At 41.0% G+C, this 25,102-nt stretch overlaps 1 long non-coding RNA gene across 1 annotated transcript; it reads left to right on the top strand.

Moving 5' to 3' along the window:
* The first annotated feature begins 2,000 nt into the window (after positions 1-2,000).
* LOC135411172 (uncharacterized) lies at positions 2,001-24,540 on the top strand. The gene is made up of 4 exons (XR_010429027.1): positions 2,001-2,952; positions 20,278-20,366; positions 22,507-22,611; positions 23,613-24,540. It is a non-coding gene; the product is annotated as an uncharacterized LOC135411172 (long non-coding RNA).
* The last annotated feature ends 562 nt before the right edge of the window (positions 24,541-25,102 follow it).

Consider the following 25,102-nt stretch of genomic DNA (forward strand, 5'->3'; position numbering starts at 1 on the left):
TGGGCACTGGCAGGCAGTTCAGCACCCTGTTCTTTAACTAATGGCAACAGGAAGGAAGGAGAGGCACTGCTGGAGTGGTTAGCTACTGAGTTTTTAAGGACTGGAAGAGCTTTGTTAGTCAGAGGGAAAAAAGCAGCTCAAAGCTTTAGGAGAAAGATGGTGCCAGAGACTTATAGAAATGGCTGGGGGGAGGGGGCAGGGAAGAAAAAAAAACCAATAAAAATTACAAAAAAGTGGTGCTGCTGCACTTGGATTTTCATTATCTCCAGACTGGGCATTAGATGTAAAGAGAAGCCATGGGAACTGAGCCACCAAATAAAAATACTCATAAATGTAAATTAAAGTACATTTAATCACAGGTGCAAATTGTGCTTTTTAACTGTTCAGAGTATAGCTTAGGTTGCACTGATAACTAGGCATTTCTTGTATAAGAGCAATAAGATCCCTAGATGTCTGATTAAATAAGGCATATTTGTCAATAACAACGGACAAAAGAATTGAAGCCACAAGTTTTAAATGATCACACAATGTTTTCAGACATGAGGACCATGCTAAACCATGATTTAAAATAGGCAACAGGTAGTTTTTAAGGACCCTATCTCTTGGTGACCTTAGTCATTCACTCAGCCTTGCACTGTTGACTCATTCAGACTCCGTCTACAGGGAGAAGCTTATGTGCTTTCTATTTTCAGCTATGAAATGTAAACATTTTTATAAATGCAGAAATTGTGGTTTGCATGCAACATGCTTGAAAATACATTAAAAGTCTCATGGCTTAGCTGAAAGTAGCTGACAGGAAGCAGAGGAAAACAGGAGCTCCCCAAAAGCCATTAAATACCTATCTCTACACCAAAAACATGTTTCTCTATACAAGTTATTCAGCCATGCGGTCTCAGAAGTAAAAGCTATGAGAAATAAATAACCTGGTTTTATTATAAGCAAATGAATTTAGTGGAAAAACAGAAGGGGGTGGGGTTTTCTTTTTCATTTAGTTCCAAGGGTTTTTTCAGGCGTATCGTGAAAGGTATGGTGGAGGGTCCTGTCTGGGTCTGACGCCAGGGAACCTTTGCGGCCGGGAATAGGGAAAAGTATAAAAATAAAAAAGTATCCTCTGCCACATGGCCATCCATTGTGTACAGAGAGACCCCTCTGTACCGTACAGAGGGGTACGTCACAAATCAATCAAGAGGGAAGGTAACACCCCCTCCTGAGTCCAAGAAATTACCTTTTAAGGTAAAAAACCAATGGTCACTGAATATTTAACAGCTCTATTCACAGTTTTTTTCAGCATGATGCTCCAAAGGGCCACGGCAGACCTCGATGATCAGGACAGTATCTACATTCGATACTGTACTGATGGAAGCCTTTTCAACCTAAGGCGACTGAAAGCCCACACCAAGACCTTAAACCATCTTGTCCGGGAGCTGCTTTATGCTGATGACGCCGCCCTTGTCGCCCACACAGAATCAGCTCTGCAGCGTTTAACATCCTACTTCACAGACGCTGCTGAGCTCTTTGGGCTGGAAGTCAGCTTAAAGAAGACAGAAGTTCTCCATCAACCAGCACCTCAGGAAGTCTTCCTTCATCCCCACATCACCATTGGCCAATCAGAGCTCAAATCAGTCCAGTAGTTTAATTACTTAGGTAGCCTCATCTCCTCGGATGGTAAGATTGACGGAGAGATAGACAACAGGTTAGCAAAGGCATATAGTGCCTTCAGAAAGCTTCATAAAAGAGTCTGGCAAAATAAACACTTGAAGAAAAGCACAAAGATCAGTGTTTACAGAGCCATAGTGCTGTCTACTCTCTTATACAGATCTGAATCATGGGTCATCTACCGCCACCACCTGCGCCTCCTAGAATGCTTCCATCAGTGCTGCCTTCGTACAATCCTAAACATCCACTGGTCAGATTTTGTGACCAACACATCTGTTCTAGAAAAGCAGCAGTCACAAGTATTGAGGCCATGCTGATGAGAACACAGATGCGCTGGGCAGGACACGTCTCAAGAATGAAGGACCACCGCCTCCCTAAGATCCTACACTATGGTGAACTTGCCACTGGCTGCCACATGAGAGGAGCCCCGAAGAGAAGATACAAGGACTCCCTGAAACAACACCTCAGCCTTGGCCATATTGATCATCATAACTGGTCTACTCTGGCCTCCAATCAGGAGGTCTGGAGACACACCATCTATAACGCTGCTGATGCCTTTGAGAAAGCACACAGGGTCACTCTCAAGGAGAAAAGACAACGCAGAAAGAATCGTGCCCTGCAGAATGTACCACCTAAGGAGTCTTTCAGCTGAACCTTTTGCAGCTAGACGTGCCTGTCTCGTATTGGCCTTTTCAGCCACCAGTGCGCTTGTAACAGTTGTGGGTAGAGCCCTTCCCAAATCTTTGTTCGCGAAGCCCAGCCATGATGATGCTGTAACGAGAGAATATAAAAGGCGCGATTTGCAAATGGTTGGTGTGCCTTTAGGTCCACGTGACTTGCAGTGCACCCAGCATGCTGCAATAAAGAACTTCTTGCCACACTTTCCTTGTCCTACAGGTATATTTTTTCTGTTTTTAAATTTAAAGGAAGGATTTTTCCTACAAAGCCAAGTAATGCCACTTCACAAATGAGCAGAAAGCCTGTAGTCTGGTAATAACAGGGACCTCATCTGAGAGATAAGAAAACAGCCTGATTTAGAGAAGGGACAAGTTGTGTCTTCTACCTTTTAGGTGAGTGTCCTAATCCATAGGCAATAGGTGATTCTAGGATGGGAGCTTCTCCTTCTGGGGCAACTTCTGTTGTGAAAAAAAAGAAAATAAGGCATTGAAAAAGGCAGCAAGAGTCTGGCCTTACAGCTAGTTGACAAGAGTGGCCTTCTAGGATGTCTAAGACTCATGAGACTCTGGCCTTCTGGACTCAGGAGGTAATCTTGAACAAAGCTCTCTTGTAAGCCAGGTCAGTACTTTAGCTACCATGCTTAGACTTACCAGATCCATCTGGAACATCCTTGTCCAGTTCAATTAAGACTGCAACAGGGAACTTGGTTCATCTGCTCCTGCATCATCTTTAATGGTCTGTTTTCCCTCTGACCCAGTTTCTAGACCTAAAACTTGCTTTCTGGAAAGTTCATGGGATCCTGTCATATGAAATGGAGAAATACCTTCAGTCTTCTGAAATTTTAATGGCCTGGAAAAATGATTTCTTTACAGTTGTAGTACTGTGTGGAGAACTGTAACAGAAATGCTAAGAGTGGTATGAATGTGAACTGTCTGAGTGTGGAAGTTCTGGAAGGGACAGAAGGTCAGAAAGGATAGAAGGCAGGAATGCCCTGTTTTGATGGCACCTAAATTAGCAAGTCATCAGGGCCCTGGCACACTACCTGTGCAACTTCTCAGAACATCCATGCTGAGAGACAAAGGACAGTAAATCCTGGTTTACTCAGAGAGGTGGGACAGAATGGACAGGTGGATATCCATCAGCTCCAAAATATAAAAAGGCATACGCAAAACCAGCACATGGTTGCCAACTGGTAATGGACATAGATGTGAGGAGGACTCAATAGCTGATGCCCCTGTCCCCTGCATCACTGCAAGGAGTCCTAGCCAGACTGCCTGAATACTCATGGCTTGGTGCTAGTGTGCTGGACAGACTGCTTGAACACTTGCATGCACACCCCCAGTGCCTGACTGCTCAGCAGGTTGCTTGGATGCACACATCCTAGTGCTTTTACATGGTTGAGAGAGCACATATGTGAATGAATGACATCTCTTTTGTTTCAGGTTTTGATTTTACAACAAAATTACCTTCCTCACCTATAGGGTTCAGCATTGAGATTTGCTACACTGTTAATACAAAATAGTCTTGCAAAATTTCCTACACTGAGTATTTCTGAAAATTTAGACTACATGGCTTTATGGTCTTAAGTGATGCACAGAATTTAATTTTTGTAGTTTTGTTTGAGTTGAATGATTTATATTTAAATAGTTTAAAAAGTAATATTACATCATTACTTTCATTTACAGCCACTGATTTAGACAACTCTTAAGCAATTCCCATGGGTGATGCTGAGTACTGTAGCTATCCAATCAGATAATAAGAATGAATGCAAATTGAGTCATTGAGCCAGTGTGGTTTTAATTAAGCAGAATGCAGTTTGCTGAGCAAATAGAGAGACTTGTTGACTGCAAAACAAAATTGAGAGGTGCTGTGTGGATCATTGTGACTTAAATTAATGACAGAGACTCTCTTACTCAAACATGGATCATCCGTGCGGGTTTTTCGTTGTAAACATTGGAGTGAGTGCTGAGGGCAGTGCCTACCAAGTGGAAAAACAGATTTTTATTAGCATGGCATTGAAGTTGTATATATTAAGAGGAAAACAAAAAGCCTGATCTCCGGATAAAAAGCGATTATGTATGTGTATACACCCCATATGTGTAGATATCTACAAATATGACTTTTACTCATTAGAGTTACAAAGTCATTTTTTTGGATAAAAGGGGATAAATTTATATATATATATGTGTGTATGTATGAATATATATATATATATGTATATGTATATCCCCCATATGTACAGACATCAACAAATATGGCTTTTACTTATTAGAGTTACAAAGTTATGCCAGCAAGCATAATTATGACTTAACACATACTTCTCAGTCTGCGTTTGAAAAGTTATTAACAGGACAATGAATAACAGATTGATTTGAACAGTCTAGAATCTATGGCCTTTTTAATCCTCCATAAAATGGGGTTGGTTATTACACTATCATCTTCTTCTGACCTTAAAATGAGGTTTAAAAAGAGAACTGACATACATCATTGCAACCTTTCCATTTGCCCTCTGTCATAACTGATGGATGTCAGATTTGTTAAGGTGGGTAGTAGGCAGGCCTCAACAACTACAATACCTGAGCTTGGATTTTGCTCACTAGCTCCTTTACTTGTCTCCAGACAAGTTATCTAAGCCAAAGTTTCAAAATCATCAGCCTAACAGTGGTATTGCACCATTATTAGTGCTCAGACACCCCTTCGGGGCCTTTGATCCAAAATCACAAACTCAAATCAGCTTTGCCTAAGCAGACCTCTGATGCTTTCAGGGAGCTCATTTTTTGTGCTTCAGGAAGGCTTAGTGGCATTATTCAGTGGCATGCTCTCCTATCAGAGAGTGTATGTATAAGGCTGAGAACATGTATAGGGATAAAGATCAGAAAAGCTAAAATTAGCCATCACCGTTAAAGTAATTATTTTTCTGAGGCTCTTTTATCAGTTGCCACTGTTAATGGCACCCCTACCTGGATGGCAAGACATAACCTTCCCAGGAGAAACACTCTTCCAGGCAACTTCAAAGGTTTAGGGACTAATCTGTGCCTTAGATGCTGCTGCCCTACATCACTGCTCATGAACCAGACCAAAATGACTCAGGACCTCCTGTTGCTTTAGAACAGCAAACCCAAACCTTGTGTGGAGACCAGAGGTGGTATATTTTTCTACAGTTGCCTCACAGCAGCAGCCAATGGTGAAGACTTCAGTGTAAGAAAGCTAACAGGCAGGGCTCTGAGGCTTTACTCTTTAAAGTACGTGGGCTCCTTCTATAAACCCTCATCAAATCATTTAAATGCAGTGTCCACATCTGTTCATTTCTAAAACAGGACCTGATTCAAAGCTCATTTGTCTCAAAATACAGTTAGGTAACAGTATGTTTTGGATTCACTATATTTTTTGAACAAAAGGTAAAGTCACTTTAACAATAGACTTCTTGCCTCCTTGTGTGTGTGTGTGAAATGTGTATATGGGCTAAAAAATCTGAGCTCTTGTATGTAAAATTTAAAACAAAGTGTTTTTTAATAAAATGTTTTTTCACTTTTATCATTACTTTCTGGCTTTCAGGAAATTTACTATTTCTACTTCCATTTCAAAAAGAAACCTGTATTGGAAAATATATAAAAAAAAGCAAATGCAAAATAATTGGCATATTTCAGCCAGCTCATCTAAGAACACTGCAGATTTTACTTAGGCATTTCCTTCCTTGAAATTTGTTCTGGCATTATCACACAGTGATAAGTAATCTGCTGAGAGTACCCTCTGCTCCAAGGGCCCTTCTGGGCTATGAAAAACTAGTTTAGGAACGACACATTAGCTCTTCTCCCAGTTCCAGCACACAGGGAAGATCAGGATCCCACCTGGTAGTCGCTAAGCCCTGGATGGTCTCTGCTTCACAGGACCTAAGAGGCACAACACAAATGACGCCGGCTCTGGGGAGGCTCTGGCTCACACTAAGAGTTGTTGCGGCCCCTGCAGGACTCCAGAGCATGACTCCAAAGGTAACCAGATAATTTTCTTCCCCTGACTGCAATCATTCCTCTCTTGCCTGAAATGCGTAAACCGAGTGTAAAATCCTTTAGGTCTCTCTTCAGCATTAGGCTGTAGAAGCCCAATTTCTTCAATTTCTTTTTTTTCACTGTGAAAACTGGGTATACAAATCAAAACCAGTACTGCTGGCTCTTAAAGATTTTACTGTAAATCACAGCCACCAGTCAGGCAATCACACATTACACAATAAACACTTTCTTTTCAAGTTTCCAGCTCTCATAGTTATGAAAACTTCAGAACAAGAAGCCCAGAAACCAGATTACTATTTTAAAAGCTCTAAGGCACTTACTTGCTTAAAGAGAAAATTCAGGAGTTTTAAGCCAATCATGATTTTGAATTCTCAGTCATGATTTTTGAATTCTCAGGCTTAGCAAAGGTAGGGAAACCACTGATTTTGTAGCATTAAAAATTTTGTGGGTGCAGTCCTGAATACAGTTTTGGGCATACACTGTTCTTTTAGAAGCACTCTGCATAAGAGAGAAGAAGAAGAAACAAATATTGTGCAGTGGTTTTAACGGCAGCTGCCCATTTTTAAACTATTTTGTGGAATGTGTTAGAACAATAACACTTCTCACTGTAAAAGTTGTAACTGCCTCAGGGAGGCACTAAGTCTGAAATGCTGTCTTTGAATGAGAGTTTGTCAAAGTCTATTATTTTCTTTCATTTTAATAGATTTTCTTTATGGCTCAGTTTTTGTTTGTCTCCCTTCTTTTGTCTTACTACCTCTGCAGCCCTGCAGAGCCTCATGATCAAAACAGAGAGGAGATCACGTCCATATCAAATAAGGTGGTTCCATAAATCTTGAGTCATGGCTGACCAAAAATATTCAGTTTCCCTTCTCTAGGTATATCCACCAACTGCACATAACTTCTAAAACTTATACTCTTTACCTCAATCTTCTTCAAACTTTAGTGTAAGGGACATCTCAGCTATCACAGAATTGCTCACTGGACTGTGGCTTTTTTGACAAAGATGGAACTGGAGAAATCCCATAAATGTTGCCAAACAGACTGTTGCTACCAAAGGCACACATCATGGTTAAAGCCACTGTTTTCTCTCTAGTTCTGTGTTAAACTGAGAAACATGGGCTTGGGTTTTTTCTTAGTAATAACTGTTCAATCAGAAGGGTCTTAACAGTGACAATGCTGGATCAGAAGACTGGATGGTTGGGACAATTTCAGCAGGTTCTAAAGAGCTAAATGGTCAATACTGCGGCCAAGACATATATGCTTGGAGAGAAAAATTAAGATAACGAAACTTGAAAGAGTGAGTGCTCCATTTGCTTTCACACTTCTCTGTGACCATCATAAAAATTCTGTGCTGCAGAGACTATTTAAACATGGAATATCTGGTGTTGATTTTTTTTTTTGTCAGGTAACTGGATCAAATGATCGGTTAATAACAAGCAGAAGTAAATCTCACATGAGTATTGAACCAGAAATTCCTGAGGACCAGAAGTATAGTCTTAGAGATCAGTCACTTTCCACTGTAGATATAGGTATTCACTGGATATATAATCAGCTACTATATCCCAAGAAATAAAGCCACTCTTGGAATTGACACAGTAATAGACTGTCTTTGATTTTCATGTATTTTTTTTTCTAGCATATAGCTTTTCAAATGTTACAAATGCTACAGTTTTAGCAAGGAAAGAATTTTGGTTACTTTGAGGCTCTCAATCACTGTCAGCCACTAACCCTCTCCTCTCTCACAAGATTGTAATTTTCTCTAAACATGCTTTGTTTTGAATCAAAAAGCAAAAATCCTTGAATTTCAAGCAGAACAAATGAAAGTTGCCAAAAGAGCCTTTGGAAAAATCGTGCATCTTTCTTTTCAAGAAAGTATCTACACCTCAATCTACGAATAATTGCAACAGCTTTTGAAATTCCAGGATCATCTCCTTCCTCTTGTGAAAAAGCATGGAGTAGGGAATAAGTAGGACACAATCTCCCACACAGTTAATATTTCTTTTCCAGTGACTAAACAATGTAGGGCTGAAGACTACTGAGACACCCAGAAGGAGCTAAATACTTTGAGTACTGCCTGGCTGAGGAACTCCTGATCCTTGACAATGAGCAGTCATATAATCTTGGTATCAGGTCATTTCTTTGTGAACCCCAGTCCTTGACCTGTGGTGTCATCCCTTCATTAGCTTCAGCTCTGTCCTCTTTCTCACTGGTTGACTCCAGTGAAGTTCACCCGTGAGGCCTATAAAGCATGAACTTCATGTCAAGAATGCCTTTGCCAGCACCAGTTTTCAGCCTTGACAGTCACAAACAACTTCCAAGTCCCAGCGTAGTGGCTCTGGTTCTGTTCAGCATTCACCCTGTACCCAGAACAGCATAGAAGGCAAAGCTTAGTTTGGTCATTTACACTCAAACAGAGCAGCAGCATCTTAAGCAGTACCTCTGCACTTTCAGGGTCACAAGGAGATAGAAGTTGGTGGCTTATTTATGTGACATAATGTGCACAGTACATCAAGGAAGTGACATTGCTGAAGTTATCAGTACAGGAGCATTGTCCTGATAAATTACCATCACATATATATTAATAAGAAACAGAACAATGGATGCCTTATCATTTACTAATATTTCTTTTCGGTCAAGCTTGATGACTGTATTAGGATCAGGGCCTAGGAATGTTTCTGTCAGAGAGAAAATCTGCCACCTGCCTTTTCTGAAAATTCAGTGCAAACTCCAGTTTGTAAGTTATGTAGTTGAATTTACGCAAGATGCAACACAGCCTTGACGTGTCGCTCTGTGACATTTACCTCGCTCGTCATGTTTTTCGAGTCACAGTGGGGAACAATGCAAACACTGCATCAAAAGGAAATAATGTGAGGAAAACTGCCTGGGTTTTTGAAGGAACCCACTGCAGTATTAGGGAAACACTGCAAGGATAATGACTTTTCTGTCCTTTGGTGTGATTAAGCGCATAAATGCTCTGGGTTTAAGGTCACATTGGTAACTCAAATGTTCTGATATTTGAAGCTGTAGGATATATGTCAGTTTAAATCCAGATAGCCAGGGATTAGTATCAGGGCTTATTTTAATACAGAAGCCACACAGGATTAAAGGAACTACTTGCTTTTCTTCTCATACAGAGAGGGTGAAAATAACTCCTGAAGAGCTCAAGATTTATGCATCATTTGTTCTGATGCTGCTAAGTAGAGCATTGTGATGTCTCTCTGTGTAAAGGTGACCTTAATGCAGCAAGAGTACCCCAAGATGTTTATCTGGCCCCTGTAAAGACGTGAGAGACCTGAAACTGTATTTAAGGGCAGATTTATAGCACCAGCAAGAACCTGATTAAACTAAGAATTCTTAAAGGGTTTTCTGGCAAAACTCTCAACATGAGTATTTTATTTAAATATTTATTGAATTCTGTACTGTGCCTCATAAAAAGCATTTGTATTATTTAAATGTCTTCCACATGACTATTTATGAGTTCTGCTTCTAATCTAACCCTTTTGATCAAGTTCTCTTTATTTTAAATTAAACCTCTACATTGGGATTATACTGTTTATTGCTGATTTATATCCTGAATCATTGGCTTTCTACAGTTTTCCAAAATAAGACCCAGGCTGCCAAAGGCTGGCATGATGGAGTTTCTGCTGGAGCCTGCCCACCAGCAGATGAATAGCAGTCTTCCATGGACACATGCAGATTAAAATCCCAGTAAAGTCAATAGCACCACTCCCCTGTTGTTATAAGGGAAACAAAATCTCAGATTCAAAGAGTTTAAATTCAGCTTTATCAATTATGATCCTCTAGTCTGACTTCTTCCAAAGGACTGACCAAAGAAAATAACCCAAGAATTCCCATTTAAAGCCCATGACTCTCCTCTGGAAAGTAGTCAGTCTTCTAGGAAGACATCCTTTCTTGTCACAGAGACTATGAACAACTGGGAATTCAGTACATCCAGTACTCAACTATCCTTCACTGTTAAAAACATGCAGCTACAGTCTGAACTGTAGTAAGCCTTTCAGATACTCATAACAGGCATCACAATTCTTCAGTTCAACCAATGCAGCTGTGTGTGTATGTGCATACTCTGTACTAGTTTGGCAGAAACTTCACCAGGATAAGCAAGGCTTAAAGAGGCACAGAGTTAAACTGGCTCAACATCATCTTTTTAATGAAACTGATACAATTTCTCTGTGTAATGAACTGGTTTTGAGACCTCACTGCCTTGTCTACATCATCACCTTACCAAATCAGCAGAGGGGATACTTATCATCAGATCAAAAGTTCTCAAGGCAACTGCAAAATCAAGGCTAATCTAATAATGACTTAATGTCCTTCCTGTTAGGTTTCCCATTTTGAAAGCAATTCAGGAAATGGCAGGGACTATAGGTCAGTATGATTGATCCCCACAGGCCTCTGAGTATGGTGGGAAATTGGTTATTTGACATGTGTCTGCTTCCATCCAAGTTTCTTAGCTAAGCAAATTCCTCTGTGTAAATAATCTCATCAAGTGACAAAGGACAGATACTGTCCAGCCTGTACTCTGTATGCATGGTGCCAGAAGTTCTAGGACATTGTATCAGTGGATCTCAGTGAAATGAAATCCTGTCCAAGAGTCCGCATGACTACAAATATCTTACTAAGCACAGTGAAGGTCCTTGCTACATCCTCCAGTACAACAGCACTGGAGTAACTCCATACACTGCAGTACCCTGGTGTCCTTCCTACTCGAGCAGTTGATTCCTATCCAGCTCAGTAAGCTACAGTCCGCAAAGGCTGTCAGCCTGCAAGAGAGAGAGAGCACTCAGAAGATGCAGTATTTCACAGATTCGCCCCTGGAACATGGCAGGGATCAAGCTCCAGCTGTGACACACATACAGCGTGCCAGCTCTGCAACTGCTCTGCAGTTCACTGTCAGGGAAGGTGTTAGGTTATGGAAAACAAAAGGCAGGAGGAGGTGAAAATTGATTGAAGGTCTATTTAATGTCTTCTGCTAGATCGCCTGGCAAACATACTATGTCAGAAAGGTCTAGTTCATGTTCTTTGCTCCTTCAAGATCTCCCATCTGCAACATGGGCTGCGGGGAGGAGTGTATGCTCCACAGCTAGCTAGCTAGCTGCGAATAAGCAGAGATTGTATTTGTCTAAGAACTCCCCTTCCCGAGTAGCTCAAATGGCCTGTAAACAATGGAGTGCAAATTCTTGCCTTGCTGTCTCTCTTTATCCTCAGGAACAGAGAGTGTGACGCATCTGTATGTTGAGGTAATCAGAGGCCACAATGCCACGCACAGACACATGAGAGGAACTAGGATCTGTCATAGTCCATTTGGTTGTCAACTATATTCTGATACCTACAAGAAATATTATCCCTTGCTTTGTAAGAATAAGCTTATTTACTCAAGCTTTTTATATGAGGCATGATTCTAATGCTGTCTGTCTCAGTTACTCTGCAGGAAATCTGCAGTCTCTCACTGAAATTATAGCAAGTCCCATATTTGCTGTGTATATGTTACGTAAGAGTTACTATTCTGGGCTATGCTAAATTTAAAAGAGAAATCTATCAGGGACTCCTACCAGCAACTTGGGCATTGAAACGTTCAGAAGGATCTCCTTCTTTGATTAAGCAGATTGTGAGCAGAAAAGCAGAGTTTAGAGGCTTAATTTAAGTCCTAGTTCAAGTCAAAAGAGAAAATTGCAAAGCCCTAGACAAATTGTCAATGATACTATCATCTAATCTACTCCCAGAATAAAATTTCGGTTACAGTGACATGTAACATTTATAAGGGGGCATATCCTGAGGCCATTCACCAATAGATTAAGTTTCTTACATACACTGGCTAGGAAGGGCCTGTTGTGTAAGTGATATAAACAATGTATGGTCTACGTTCAAGCCACATAAGCTTACTGTAAACTCATGAAAATAAGCTTTCTTCACTCGTGAATGTTCATGGCTTAGGTGGGGTTCACACAGAGACCTTGTACTGCTTTACCTCCTAAAAGTGATTTTTAACTACTTTTGGTGGTAGTTAAAAATGTCAAGTGAATGCCACAGAGTATGTGATAGATTGTTTGTTGCTTTCACCCTATCAGTATTTTACTAAATGACGACAATAATTTGATAACAATTTAATTTACCAGTGCTAAGAAAATTAAGGGAAAAAAAAGAGCTAAACAATAAAAGCTAGATTTTCAAATGTTTACTGGCACCTAAGTGTACAGCATAAACCTGTAGCAACCGATATGTTTTGATCAGTTTGTAACAGAGTGAATACACACTGTCTCTGAAAACTTTTCATTCAATGACATAGGACGGCAGACTGCAAAAAGGCTTAAATAACTCTTTTTGGAAAGCTTTAGCAAGAAGGTGGATAAAGTGAGACTCCCCAAAGGATGATGCTGTGACAAACGGGTCAATACCTGAAACCGTGACTGATCCCACTTTGCTATCTACCCTACTCTAGGGCAGTCTCATTCAATTCAAATCCAGCTCCAAAGGCTATGTAAGCCCTCAGAAGGCACAGGAGCTTTCTCTCCCATGTTTCCCAAGCCTCTCTGTGCCTGCTGTGTGTTGGTGTAGCCTGGCACAGGGGAAAGCCCATTGAAAACAGGGGTAAATCACCTTTCTCCACCAGCCTCTGGGTGACACCACTGGCCGCCACCAGCATTTGAGGAATGATGGAGCTAGTCACCAGATTATTTTTCCCACATAATCGCTTACAATTCACCATTTTATCAGAAAACATTCTCACAGACCAGCCTAGGTCAAATAAGATGCCTGAGGATTTTAAATCTTGGTGAAACGCTGGGAGCTCTGTTTTTCATGTGTAAGGAGTTGGGTGCAGGCCCAGCCTGAACACTAGTAGTGTGTATTTATCACCCTGCTTTTTTACATGTTCGGCAACTGGTGCGTTATTAGTATGAGCAGCAGTCCTTTGCTGCCGATGTGGTTTCCACGGGGAAGGTGGAAACCTTCTGATACTCTTGGGAAGGAGCTGAGGCTCATTGAGACACTCGAAAATCCCCATTTCCACCCAGCACCGGGAAGTATCACAGCGGGGCTAGGGAAGCTGCTGCTGCTCGCTCACTGTGCGGAGAAGCAGGCGGCCCTACAAACACTTTGAAATGCTTTTATTTCTCTCCCTGACAAGAAAGACACCGGCGTCCTCAGCCGGCCCCGCTCCAGGGCTGGCGGTGCCTCGTCTGTCCCGTCCGGCTCCTGCCACCAGCCCTCAGGAGCCACAAGATGGCGCTGTGGGGGGCAAGGAACATGGCCACCGCACGGGGAGGGAGCTGCGGGAGCGGGAGCTGGGCTGACACTCCTGCGGCACCGCGGGGCGAGCTCCTTTTCCTGCGGGAAAGCTGCTGGTTGAATGCAATCCAGAGCCTCGGGTGTGACAGCCTGTGCCTTTGGCGGGGCTGGGCCAGCGCCTGGAGCTGGTCTCAAGTGCCATGGGGGGAGAGTCACTGCGCTTGCTGGGACGCGGGCTCAGCAACCCAAGCACGCTCCGAAGGACTAGAAGACCCTTGCTTATGGTCAAGCAATAATAGCTAACACACGTGGAACACATACACACACAGAGCTCCTCTTGTCACTCAATTTTCAGTTTTAGTTTTCTTTCGTTAAAGAAAATAAAGAATCTTATGAAGGTGTTATCCAAGTCCTGTTACAGGTCAGCAACAAAGCAGGGCACAAGCAGCAGGTCACTGAGCTGCTGGGAGTGCTCATGCTTCAGCTGGGATAATCAAAATAATCACTGCTGCATGTAGCCAAAACTATTCAAACAAAAGCTGTCATGGAGCTGAAACCCAAATGTGATTGAAACCCTATGTATCAAAAGCAGAGATATCCCAGCCAGTTCTGATGTGCTGTCAACATTAACAAGGCTAACTTGGATCTTACACCTCCAAAGCATTACCGCTGCAACTAGTAGATGACAATAACTGTGCCACGTTTCAATCCAAAGAGAAGATAAACATCAGACTAAAGACAAGAAGGTTTAGAGACAAGTAGTAGCACAGAAAATTCTTACTTTTTATCTTTTAAACAGCAGTGAAGCTGTACTGAAAAGTTGCAGCTCTGTAGTCCACGAGTAGCTGCAAATTGCAGATGCATTAGTGAGAAAACTCTAAAATATACAAAAATCTCTGCACTTTTAGAACACTGGCGCCATTGGTGTAACCTGTGATGGGGGTCAGTGCCATAGCTGGGATTTTAATTTAGGTCTTTTGCCTCTCAGCCAGCCTCAGCTTTGGTAACACTGTTATGATAGAAAATTATCCCCATGGGGCCAGCTACACCTTTGGAAATTTCCAAGATGGGATTCCCCTTCATGCTGAAGTGGTGTTCAGCTGTTTAGAGAGCATCATACCATATCTTCTTCCCAGGACCCTTCTGGGAATTGCATGATCCAAAATCAACACAAAAAGGAGTGGATGGGCTTAGGAGGACACTTAGTACCCCCGGAAAATCTCTATAAAATTATATATTCTTCCTGGCTGTTCCATTTTCCTGAAAAATCATCCTGCCAGAGCATCCATCCAGAGTGGTTTCTAGGACAGTGGTGGGGCAGTGGTGGAGCAGAGAAAACCTCCTTATGGCTACATCATCTCTCACAGATCCCTGGAGGACATCCGAGCTTGCAGCAGCTACACTGTCTTCAGGGTAATCCTGTGATTGATCATGGAGGCATTTCTTCCCTCTACCGTCCCTCCTGCAGGTTTTTGCTTGTGAAGGGATGATCTAAGCTCATGTGATTTGGAATTCAATATTTTTACCCTAATAGCAACTGTAGTGCACTTCCCAAGGGGAGATAAAGAGTTCTGCTTCACTGCCACTGTTGAGCAGATGCTTAATAGTCTGTACAAAGTATATCTCTGTGCCAAAATTCAGGCTTCTCCTTTAAGTAACTTACAAACTAGCCTTCTGGAAATGCCTTCTGCTTATTTAAGTGCCAGCGCTGCCCTCATCACTGGGGGAGGAGGGGAGAGAGCCGAAATATGAGGTCATGTTCTAGTCAGGTGACTGCTGCAGCATCTGTCAACTGTGATACAATTACTAAGCCATAACTGTGCATTTATGACATTCAAACCTGCTCAGCAAAGCCTCTCCTCCTCTCTGGTGCCTTTGCCCTTTCTCTACTTAGGGATCATCTTAAAAGTTCCCTAAGTAAACCTGCACCATGAATTACAAAGCGTATATTTTGGTGTTCCTGTTGTACCAAATATTGCATTGTACCATGAAAATCACATTCTAATTAAATCCTTTCCCTGTAAAAATCTTCAGGGCAGTCTTTTGGGTGGGATTGTTTGGAGTGGCAAATTTAACCTCTGTGTTTCAGGAAAGCTCTGAGCCTGCTAGGCTGAGCAGAAGTGAATGCTCTCTCCTGCCTGGAGGAGCTTGGGTTTGAGACTTTTTTCCAAACTATCTGCATGATTCTCACCTCAGCTGCAGTGTGGCTGCATAGGCTATGAAATCACTGGATAAAGTAGTTTGGGGGTTTTTTTTCAGTGACTGTTTCATGATAGCTACAAGGAGAGCCAGATCCGTTGCGAGTTACATCAGGAGGTGCAGCAGCACACCAGTGTTTTCTCTCTCTCTGCAGCTTGCCTTCTGTATTGCAGACTCAGAAGCATTGCCAGCACAGTGTGGACACATTCCCATTGTTTACAAGTTTCCATTTTTATCTGGTGAGCTGTGGCAGAGAAGAATGCATACAGACTGTGTACTGGGTAAACCCTGAACTATTAGAACCACAGGTATATTTAAATGCATAGGATCCAGCAATATCCAGCAATATTGGTTGCAAGTAGAAAATTCATTGTAACTGTAAAAGTCCTTGTAGATTAGTTCCTGTAGGATACAGGATACACTCTATTAGTGATATGCAGACTTTTTAGGAAAAATATAAGAACGTTCATGTCATACAACATCTCATCATCAACAGAGACCACAGTTGATGCTTAGGGGATGTTTCTCTCGGAAGAGTGTTTTTTCTTCTAGAACATTGTGGCATTTCTTGGCAAAGTTGAACAGTTTCCTGAGTCAGAAGTTGCATTTGGATCGTCATATTTAATAGCCAAGGGTGGAATCATCCTCCACAAATCTTTCCAATCTTTTTAAAGTATATTTATCCATTTTTGCTGCTACAACTGATGGCTATGAGTCACAACAGTATTAAGCACCATGTTAAAGCAATTGTTTTCTGATAATTTAAAACACGGTGCCTGGCAATTTCTTCACTTTTCAGTTCACATCAGTTTGCATTTATCTCATATGTTAAGCACCATAAAACTATTAGTCACATTTGATGAGTTATAAGTTGATGCAGTACTCTCTCCCCACTGAGCAGAGAACTAGAGAGAAAAGGAAGCAAGCTATTGAACTGGTGGGAAGAAGAACTAAGACTTTTGCTGGCAGCATTTGGGCTGTCTGACACTGGTACTGGTGATGTGGGAGATGAACTGTACTCTGCAGCTACCCTACAATACCCATCATATACCTCTAAAAAAATCTGGTAAAGGAGGAATGCAGAATATCTAAGACTGTTGTAGCTGTTTGTTGGTAAAGGTGAACAGAGGAGAAAAAAGTTCACCAACTATTCTCCTTAGAGCTTTGAATCCCTTCTGCTTCTGCAGGCCCATTGGAGGGAAACTAGATACTCAGGTGTAAGTTCCTTCCCATATTTGCTAGCTTGAAGGACACCTACTCAGGTGGCAGTGAGCAGAATGTTAAGGCAAACTAAAGATCATAAGATGAACATACTAAAGTATGTTAAGGATGTGTTGGCCAGTAATGCATCAGGATGGAAATTGCAATCACTGGGAAATTTGTGATCCAAAAATAATTTTTACAGAGCCTACAAAAATTGGCAGAGGCTAGTTGATTAAGATAATATATATGGGAGAGATTTCTGTGAATGCTGGCAAGGGAGAAGTTACCTGGACCTTGAATTCAATTTGCTAGCAAAATCCTTAGTGACTAACCCAGCTCTGTATCAGTAACAGTGAGAATGAGACCATCCTTTACATACCCAAATTTGAATTGGCCTCATCCAGTGCTTTAGTGTTTTAATTAAAACATGTGCTATGAATGTGATGTCTGCAACCAACCAGGGACAGAAATTATATCACATCCTTTGGGAGAAAATGGAATTGTATGTCTGTACATACTTGACGTAACGAGAAAATTTGAGAAAAAAGACCAGAAGAAAAGAAGTGCAGGCTTCATATTCACTCCTAGGTATAGTTGTCTAGTAGGGAGCATGTAAAAAGTAGCATGGAAGCTGAAGTCATCCCCACAGTATTTAATGAATTAAGAAGTGCTATCAGCCCAACCTCTCACTTTGGACTGTTAAGTGCAGTTCAGGCTGAAGACTGAGTTCTGAGCGTCAGCTGTAAGTTTGCACTCTGTCCTTTGCTTGTCTCCTTGTTGCTTCCAACTCTTGCCTTGCATTCCCCATCCCTGCAGAAGCTAGGTTTTTCTCAGACTGAAATCTCCTTGAAGAAGGCAACATCATATTGTAGGCCATAGTATAATAGCTCCTCCAACTACAGCAGGGTCTCCATGAGACGTGTTACTATGAATGCCTTCGTTTGTATATGTCATATTTTGCATTTGATAAATAAGCTGTGCTATGAGAGAGATTTCCAGATGCAAGAAATTCTCTGAGAGCTTCCTTAATAGAAAAAGCATTTGATGCTTGAAAGAGCATAGTAACAAGTTGGCACTGCATCTAAGCCTTTTATAACAGTTTAATTCACACCCTCTCTCCAAATGTAAATTAATCCAGATTGGGAAATGTTGGAAATCTGAAGCAGTGTATGTAATTTGGTACTAACATAGGGGTGGGGAAGGAAGAATAAAGGAAAACATCCTGCTCAAACCCTTATATGAGCATTAAGCCAATGTTTTTAAGCCTTCTAGTCTTGAGGCTAATAGTACTGCTAAATCCAACAATCAGAAACTGAGTGTCAAGCCTCAAACTTCCATGACCAGACCTGATGAAAATTCCTCTAGTGTTTGAAAGTTTACAATTCAGCTTTCCACATTTTCTTCAAAATCTGGAGGGCAAAAGTTTCAATGACACCAAAGTTAGGACTTTGGAAATTACTCCAGAGCACAGATTTTGAGGCAAAACCTCTCTCAGATCTTAATAAAAACAATATGGTACAAAAATATCATTCTTGCGAAAAAAGAGTTTGCTGTGCATGTAGAGGAAAAACACACGTATACAGACTGAATCACATTTGGAAATGTTTTTCTCCATTTACATGGATATTCTGTAACATGGTTGCATCTTTTTAAACAAAAATTTCCCCTCCAAGTATGGCTTTTTAAAAACCAGGCCACTTCCCATTAAAATGTTCCTAGGCATACCCTAGCAGAGCAAAGGCTGGCATCCTGCAGTGAGTCACACAGGTGGCAGGGCACTTGCGTAAAAGCTGCCATTAGCATAAGCACTCCTCTGCTGGTTCTGATTATTGCACTTAAGTCGTTTCCGTTCCCTTTTGAAAGGATGGGGGTGTCAAGCCCGAACCCTAGAAGCCGTCAGAGGTGAGCCCTGTTTGTGTAGGTGATGCAAATGAGATGGAAGGTATTTTGGTTACTGCAGATTACCATCTGAAAAAGGCATGACCTAGCGAACAGGACTGATTCACCGTGGCTACAAGAGAAGTAAATTAATGGAGATAGCAGTGTTTTGTAGTCCGTATGTTAATGCAGCACCAGTGCATGAAAACACATAAAATTGATTTCCACATAACTATACTGCATCCAGTTCTACTGCCAGGAAAGGACTTCAGATGTTTAACTCGATTGATGTTGTCTCTGATTTTGGAGTACTCTATAAGGTCATTCATAATTAAGGTCATTCATAAATACAGCATTTTTACTGTGTTGGAGTAAAGCAAACTGTATTACTTTCATCTGATGTCTTTACTATGTGCAGTCGTTTCTGCAAATGCTTATGTCCCTGTGTCTGTCTGTCTGGGTTTCTTGTGATTAGTAAGATACTGGACATCCACACACAGGAAGCAGCAAGGTCTTTATTGTTTCCAGCTAGAGGACAAAGAATGCAGTTCCCAGTCTCAAAATATTAAGCAGACTTTTCTACTGTCTTGTTTTGGTAACACAAAGCAGGATGGCAAGTAAGGGAACTGGGGTTTGTCTGAAGCCAACATACAAATCTAGAACGACTCTCCAGGCTTGAAATTAAAAATATTTAAAACCATTACTCCCAGCATTTTGACAGTCAATCTAGTGAATGGATGATCATATTACTTATTTCTGGGAGAGGAAGGGGGCACAAACTGGAATATGTGAGAAGTGAGAAGTCCAGTTTCATTTAAGAATTTGTGAATTCAAAAGCAAGCCCATTTTCACCTGAGAAGAAATATTTTGCATGGCTTCAATCACACTTAATCACTGGTTGCCACAGAAATCTTCCTCAGGAAGAGCATTGGAGTTGTCCTTGCTTGAAAACCTTTTGTTTCTCTCCTGCACTGCTCAACTGCGCAAAGGCTATGTAAAATTTATTTCCAAAGCAAGATTTGCTTTGTTTGAATTCATCTGCTGACCAAATTCAGACATCAAAAGAGCTGATGCAACTGGCATGACTCATGCCACTGCTGAATTCTTTTCAAAATCTATGACTATAAGCCAAAATCTACATCAGTTTTATCTTCTTGAGCTCTCGTTGTTGCCCAGCATCAACTGCCACTTTCTGATGATGGTTTAAGGGGTGGAAGGAGCAGTGAGTTTGGTAGCAGTGAACTCATGTATTCACAAATATGTGAACTGCTCAGGTGTTTCATCGTCCCTAAGTTGGTATGACAATACCAGTTTTCCAATGGAAAACATTTCTTCATGCTATTCTTTCAAAAATTCCTTTGAAATGCTTGAATTAACCTTTAAAACATTTTTTCTTTGCCTTTGTCACGAGAGAATTTCCTATCCATCCTGAAAGGAGAGTTTTCAGGTTATGGAAATAGAAGGTCAAGAAGTTGCAGTCACCTTTAAGAGACAACTGTAGTATGTAGTTTACATCAGAAGATGGAGGGGGTGAGAGGTGTGCATCTCCTGTTTTCACTGACATCACTGATCCTTCAAGCTCTATTATCCTGCCAACCTTGCTGTCATGCCACATCCTATTATAGAGCTGTAGAACTGAAAAATTAAGCTATGAGTTCATGGATGAGTTTTCACAGAACTTGAACTAAAGGATTAGACTATCTGTAGTCCTAGGTCAAAACTTCAGCTTCAATCTATCTTTCATCCATATGCAGCTTGAATCCGAGTTTTAAAAGGTATTCATGTACCACACAAAGAGCCCACTCAGGTACTTTTGAAAATTTAGCTATAAAATGTGACAGTGAGATCCACTGAGTATTTTGTGGTAACTTTTTCTCTTTTTTCCCCAAAGAGATAGGAGCTGAGCTCAGTTGAAAACTGGTGCAGTGTTTGCAGCTTCAAGCAGTTATACATACATTTTAAAAAGTTGGTTCCTTTGTATATATCTGCTCAAGAAGCCAGCTTATCCTTAGCTCAGCATTTTCTGACTGTCATTAAAAACAGAACCCATGAGAGCAATAAAGAAAATAGCAAAATGGTGGTGAATTGAACACTACCACTGGTATAAAAGAACCAGTCAGCAGGAACATGTTCAAAACCAACTAACCCCTCACACACAGGAAAAAACCCAACCCAATCTACCAGTGCATCTTGTCTTTACTAGAAACTTCAGGACTCCTGTATCTTCAGAATTTTTGTGAATCACAGATCAAGACATTGCAAAGATGCTCTCTCAATTATATTTTAATAATCAAGGAGAGAGTGAATTTCAGGTCTTTAAAGCATCTTTCCTTCTTACTAACTGACAAAACCCCTTAATTAATGCAGAGCTGGTTTTTCTGGCAGTAGTGGGAGCTCTTATAAAATATCAGCTTCAGCAAAATTCTGACTTTTTGAAGCCAGGAAATAGAGAGTTTAGGTCAACGTTCAGGCAACCTTTATTTTTCCCTCCTGGGAGCTGGCAGTGGAAAGAGGGAACTGGCAGTATTTGCTGAGCTGATTATTGCTGTGTCAAATGGTGGAAGACTTAGTAAACTATGATAGAAGGAAAGATGGGAGGCCATACCTTCAGATGGGGCCTCAGGCCCACAGTGCTCATCACTCCTGTGAGTGACATCAAAAGAACATACCTATATATACATATATATATATACCCTGAGATAGCTGCATGCCTCTTTTCATGACTGAGTTCTGTACTTTGAATCAGTACTGGGAAACAGAGTTGTTTTAGCCACTGGCACTTGTGCAACGTTAAGTAGGGGAAATATTCTGTGGGCTTAATAATGTATGTATGACTAAATATTGTTATCTGGTGAGTAGGGGGAAAGATAAAATTTAATTATTATGGTTGTTTCTAGGAAATTGGGTCAGAGCATGCATGTAAAAGGAACTGTCACTTTGAATACAGTCCACTTTTCCAAAGAGGTGTGCTTGTGCAATAGTTACATGTTATGTTCTCTGAAAGTCACTCACTGAAAAGGTGAATTATTTCCATTAAATGTATATTGAGCATTGCTATAAAGGTTGAAGTGACTATTGCTTTATTATCCTCTGTATTTCCTGCTTTCTCAGAGGTTTGAATTATGCTGAGATCGACTTTATGGAAGCAAGTGAGCAGTCTTAACCATATGTTAGCAAAGCTTTCCAGCAAAGTAATGTTTTTAATAAGGAAATATTTTTGTAGATCTTAGAGGTTCTTCAGGTGCTTGTAGTTACTATTGCAACAACGGCACTACCGAAATGCAATAAACAGAGCACTGTGACTCTGAAGCCCTGTTCTCTCTATTGTTATATGGAAGGAGGTTGTCACCACCCACTGAAATCTTTGTCATGTGAAGTTATCTGGTTCCACGTTGATTACAATAAACACCTAAGAAGAAAGCGATGGGTCTCTTCTCCCTCCCATCCATTTCCCAACAGGATATACATAACCACATCTGAGAAAATTTCCAGCACACTCTTCTCTTCCAGCCCTATTAAACCATTAACTTTTTAGAAGCTGTTAGCATTTAAGGAGTTTCTCATCCTTCACAGTGAGCTGCTTACAGCCCATGCTGCCCTGCGTATGCTGGATTCTCCAAGCCTGGATTTCTGTCCTCAGGGCTGTTTTTGAATCTCCGCCAGCATTCTCCACCTGCCAGATGACATGACAAGTTGCTGAAAAAAACAACCAAAGAAGGACCTATCCTTTCCATCCCAATGCAAGGTGGGTTCAGGTCCCAGAGCTGGACTGAGTGGGGGTATTGTGGAGTTACCTATCTCTCGTTCTTCACCCCCATTTCCTGGTATCCCATCCACTACCATTCCTCCATATGATGCTAGACTTTATTTCACTAGGAAGCAGATAACTGTCATGGGTTAAAATGTAGTTACATTTTTCTTGGTGAAACATTCTTAAATCAAAAAAGATGCTTGTTTCAGCATTTGGCTTTACCATTGAATCTTACTGGTGTACAGAAGATTAACTAGTTTAGGGGCTTGCTTCTGTATATCAAGCAGATCAAGAATCAGATTCAAAGAAATTGATGAAAGGATTCCAGACTTCATGAAAATTCAAAACTAAATCCAGACTTCATGAAAGGTTGGGGAAAATCCAGAGGTCAGTTTTAGGCACAGATTCATTTGTAATAAATGGAATTTAAAAAGGTATTTTTTCATGCATATAAATCTAGAGCTGGAGGATTCGTTGGTTGTTTAGTTGCTTTTTGAACAGAGGAAAATATTACCAGATTTACCAGAATTAATTAGTAATAAATACTAAAAAAAAAAATCAAGAAAAATAAGTTCCATTGGAATTAGTGTAGCTCAATAAAAATGAAATTTGGAACAGATAGACCTTGCAATGATGACGTCTATCTTAGTAAATTAAACAAAGCCAGGGTATGTTGTTGAATACTAAGACTCAGCACTGTGACACCCCTAGACCATTTTTGGGGGTAGTTTTGGGTGGAGCAACACTGCTACTCTCCCAAGGAAACTTCCAGTGCCAGGCCAGAGTCAGCTTTAACAAGGCACCACTCCCAAAAGGATATGCGACATCAGTGTCTAGTTCAAGGCCAGGTTGTGCCTGCTGGTCCCAGCATCATGAAATAGGCTCAGGCACAATTCAGTTTAGTTATAGCTTTTGGCCTTTTTTTTGTCCTTAAAGATTGCTTTAATTTATCTGAAAGGAAAGACTGCTAAAGCTTTAATTTTGCTCTCCAACAGTTACATCTGGGATAATCACAAGCAGCAATATGAGACACAACATGGCAGTGACCCTGGTGCCCTCTGGAAGTCCAGTGTATAGTGAAGTACAAAATGGGAAACCTGTTACCTTACAGATTTATCATGCAATGCCCTTGAGCTTCAGAAGGCCAATAGAACTGGAAGTTGACTTGTAAGGTACAAAGAGGCTCAATTTTAACTTTCCAGAACGAGATATTTCTGGGGATTAGTTTCATTTCAAAATACAGGGAGGAGCCAGTATTCCGTCTGCAAATCCTGCCCCATTCATGTAACAATACCTCTTCTGGTTTCTGGCAGTGAGTCAAGGTTTAAGATTTTATTTCATTCTCCTTTTGGTACAGCATGGTATGTAACAGCCACAGCAGACTATACAGTCTTGAGCGCTGGCACGAGTCAGAGGTGTATATATCTTAGCACCCAGAAGGGGCTGTTCTGATGCTATGGTGACATATGGAGCCATAGAGGTGACATCAACTGCGGATGTTAAGTGCTTAGTCCTCTCTTCTGTGCATGGGAATGGTGGTGACTCTAGCTATACAAAAAGCCTCACCATGATACAGATTTTATTTCCAAGAAAATGCCTGGTGAGCTGCAAGGAATTGTCACCAAGTTGGCCTTAGGAAAAGAATTGCTTCTTCTTGACACTTAGCCCAGTGCTAAATAGCTGAGTAGAAATTTGATTCTGTCAGGTTCCTTCACTGAATATGAAATAATACTAAAAGAGCTCTGACGTAATTTCTTTTATATTTTAATACTATATCTTGAAATCCGAGATATGTCAAGAAACCTGTGGGAGGCAGGTGCCCTAATCTCACCAAGTTTCCAACGGATTCCCTCTGGTGCTTTAAATCCTTGTGTAGAAAATTGAATGTTATGTTGGCCTGAATAAAACACAAGCTTAATCTTAGGCATGGCCCTGGGTCTGTGGACTTCTCATAATTGAAATTAAGTACCCTCTCAGAGGTTAACTGAGCCAGACATTTCTGTTTCTTTTCTGGTTGGCTGTTTCTTTTTTTTCTTTTTCTTATTATCTCTTCTACCCCTACTTTTCTATTCATAATTTCCTCATTCTTCCCTCTGCCTCCATTTCCTGCAGCATCCTCCACCCTGCTCTAGCTTTCCCTTTCTTTTTTTCTTCCTTTCTTCCTAAGGAATCTTCTTTTCCAACTGTAGTGGAGTAGTCCTAAGAGGAACTGGTAAACAGCATGCTAATGAATTTGGCAGCAAACACTAATTTGGGAGATATTACAGGTGTCAGCATGGGATAAATAACCCTAGAGAAAAAAGAAAAAGATTAAGTTACATCTTAAGAAATGTATTTGGGGGAAATCAATCAAATTCACAATTATTTCTTAGGACAGAGAAACCTGGAAAGAAGGGTATGACCCTGTGGTTTGTGTCAGCTTGATCCTGTCAATTTGAACTCTGACTTCAGTCACTTGCTCTCCTTTTTATGTGTTGTACAGTCT

Source organism: Pseudopipra pipra, chromosome 3, assembly GCF_036250125.1.
Source record: "Pseudopipra pipra isolate bDixPip1 chromosome 3, bDixPip1.hap1, whole genome shotgun sequence".
In the NCBI taxonomy this organism is placed as follows: Eukaryota; Metazoa; Chordata; class Aves; order Passeriformes; family Pipridae; genus Pseudopipra; species Pseudopipra pipra.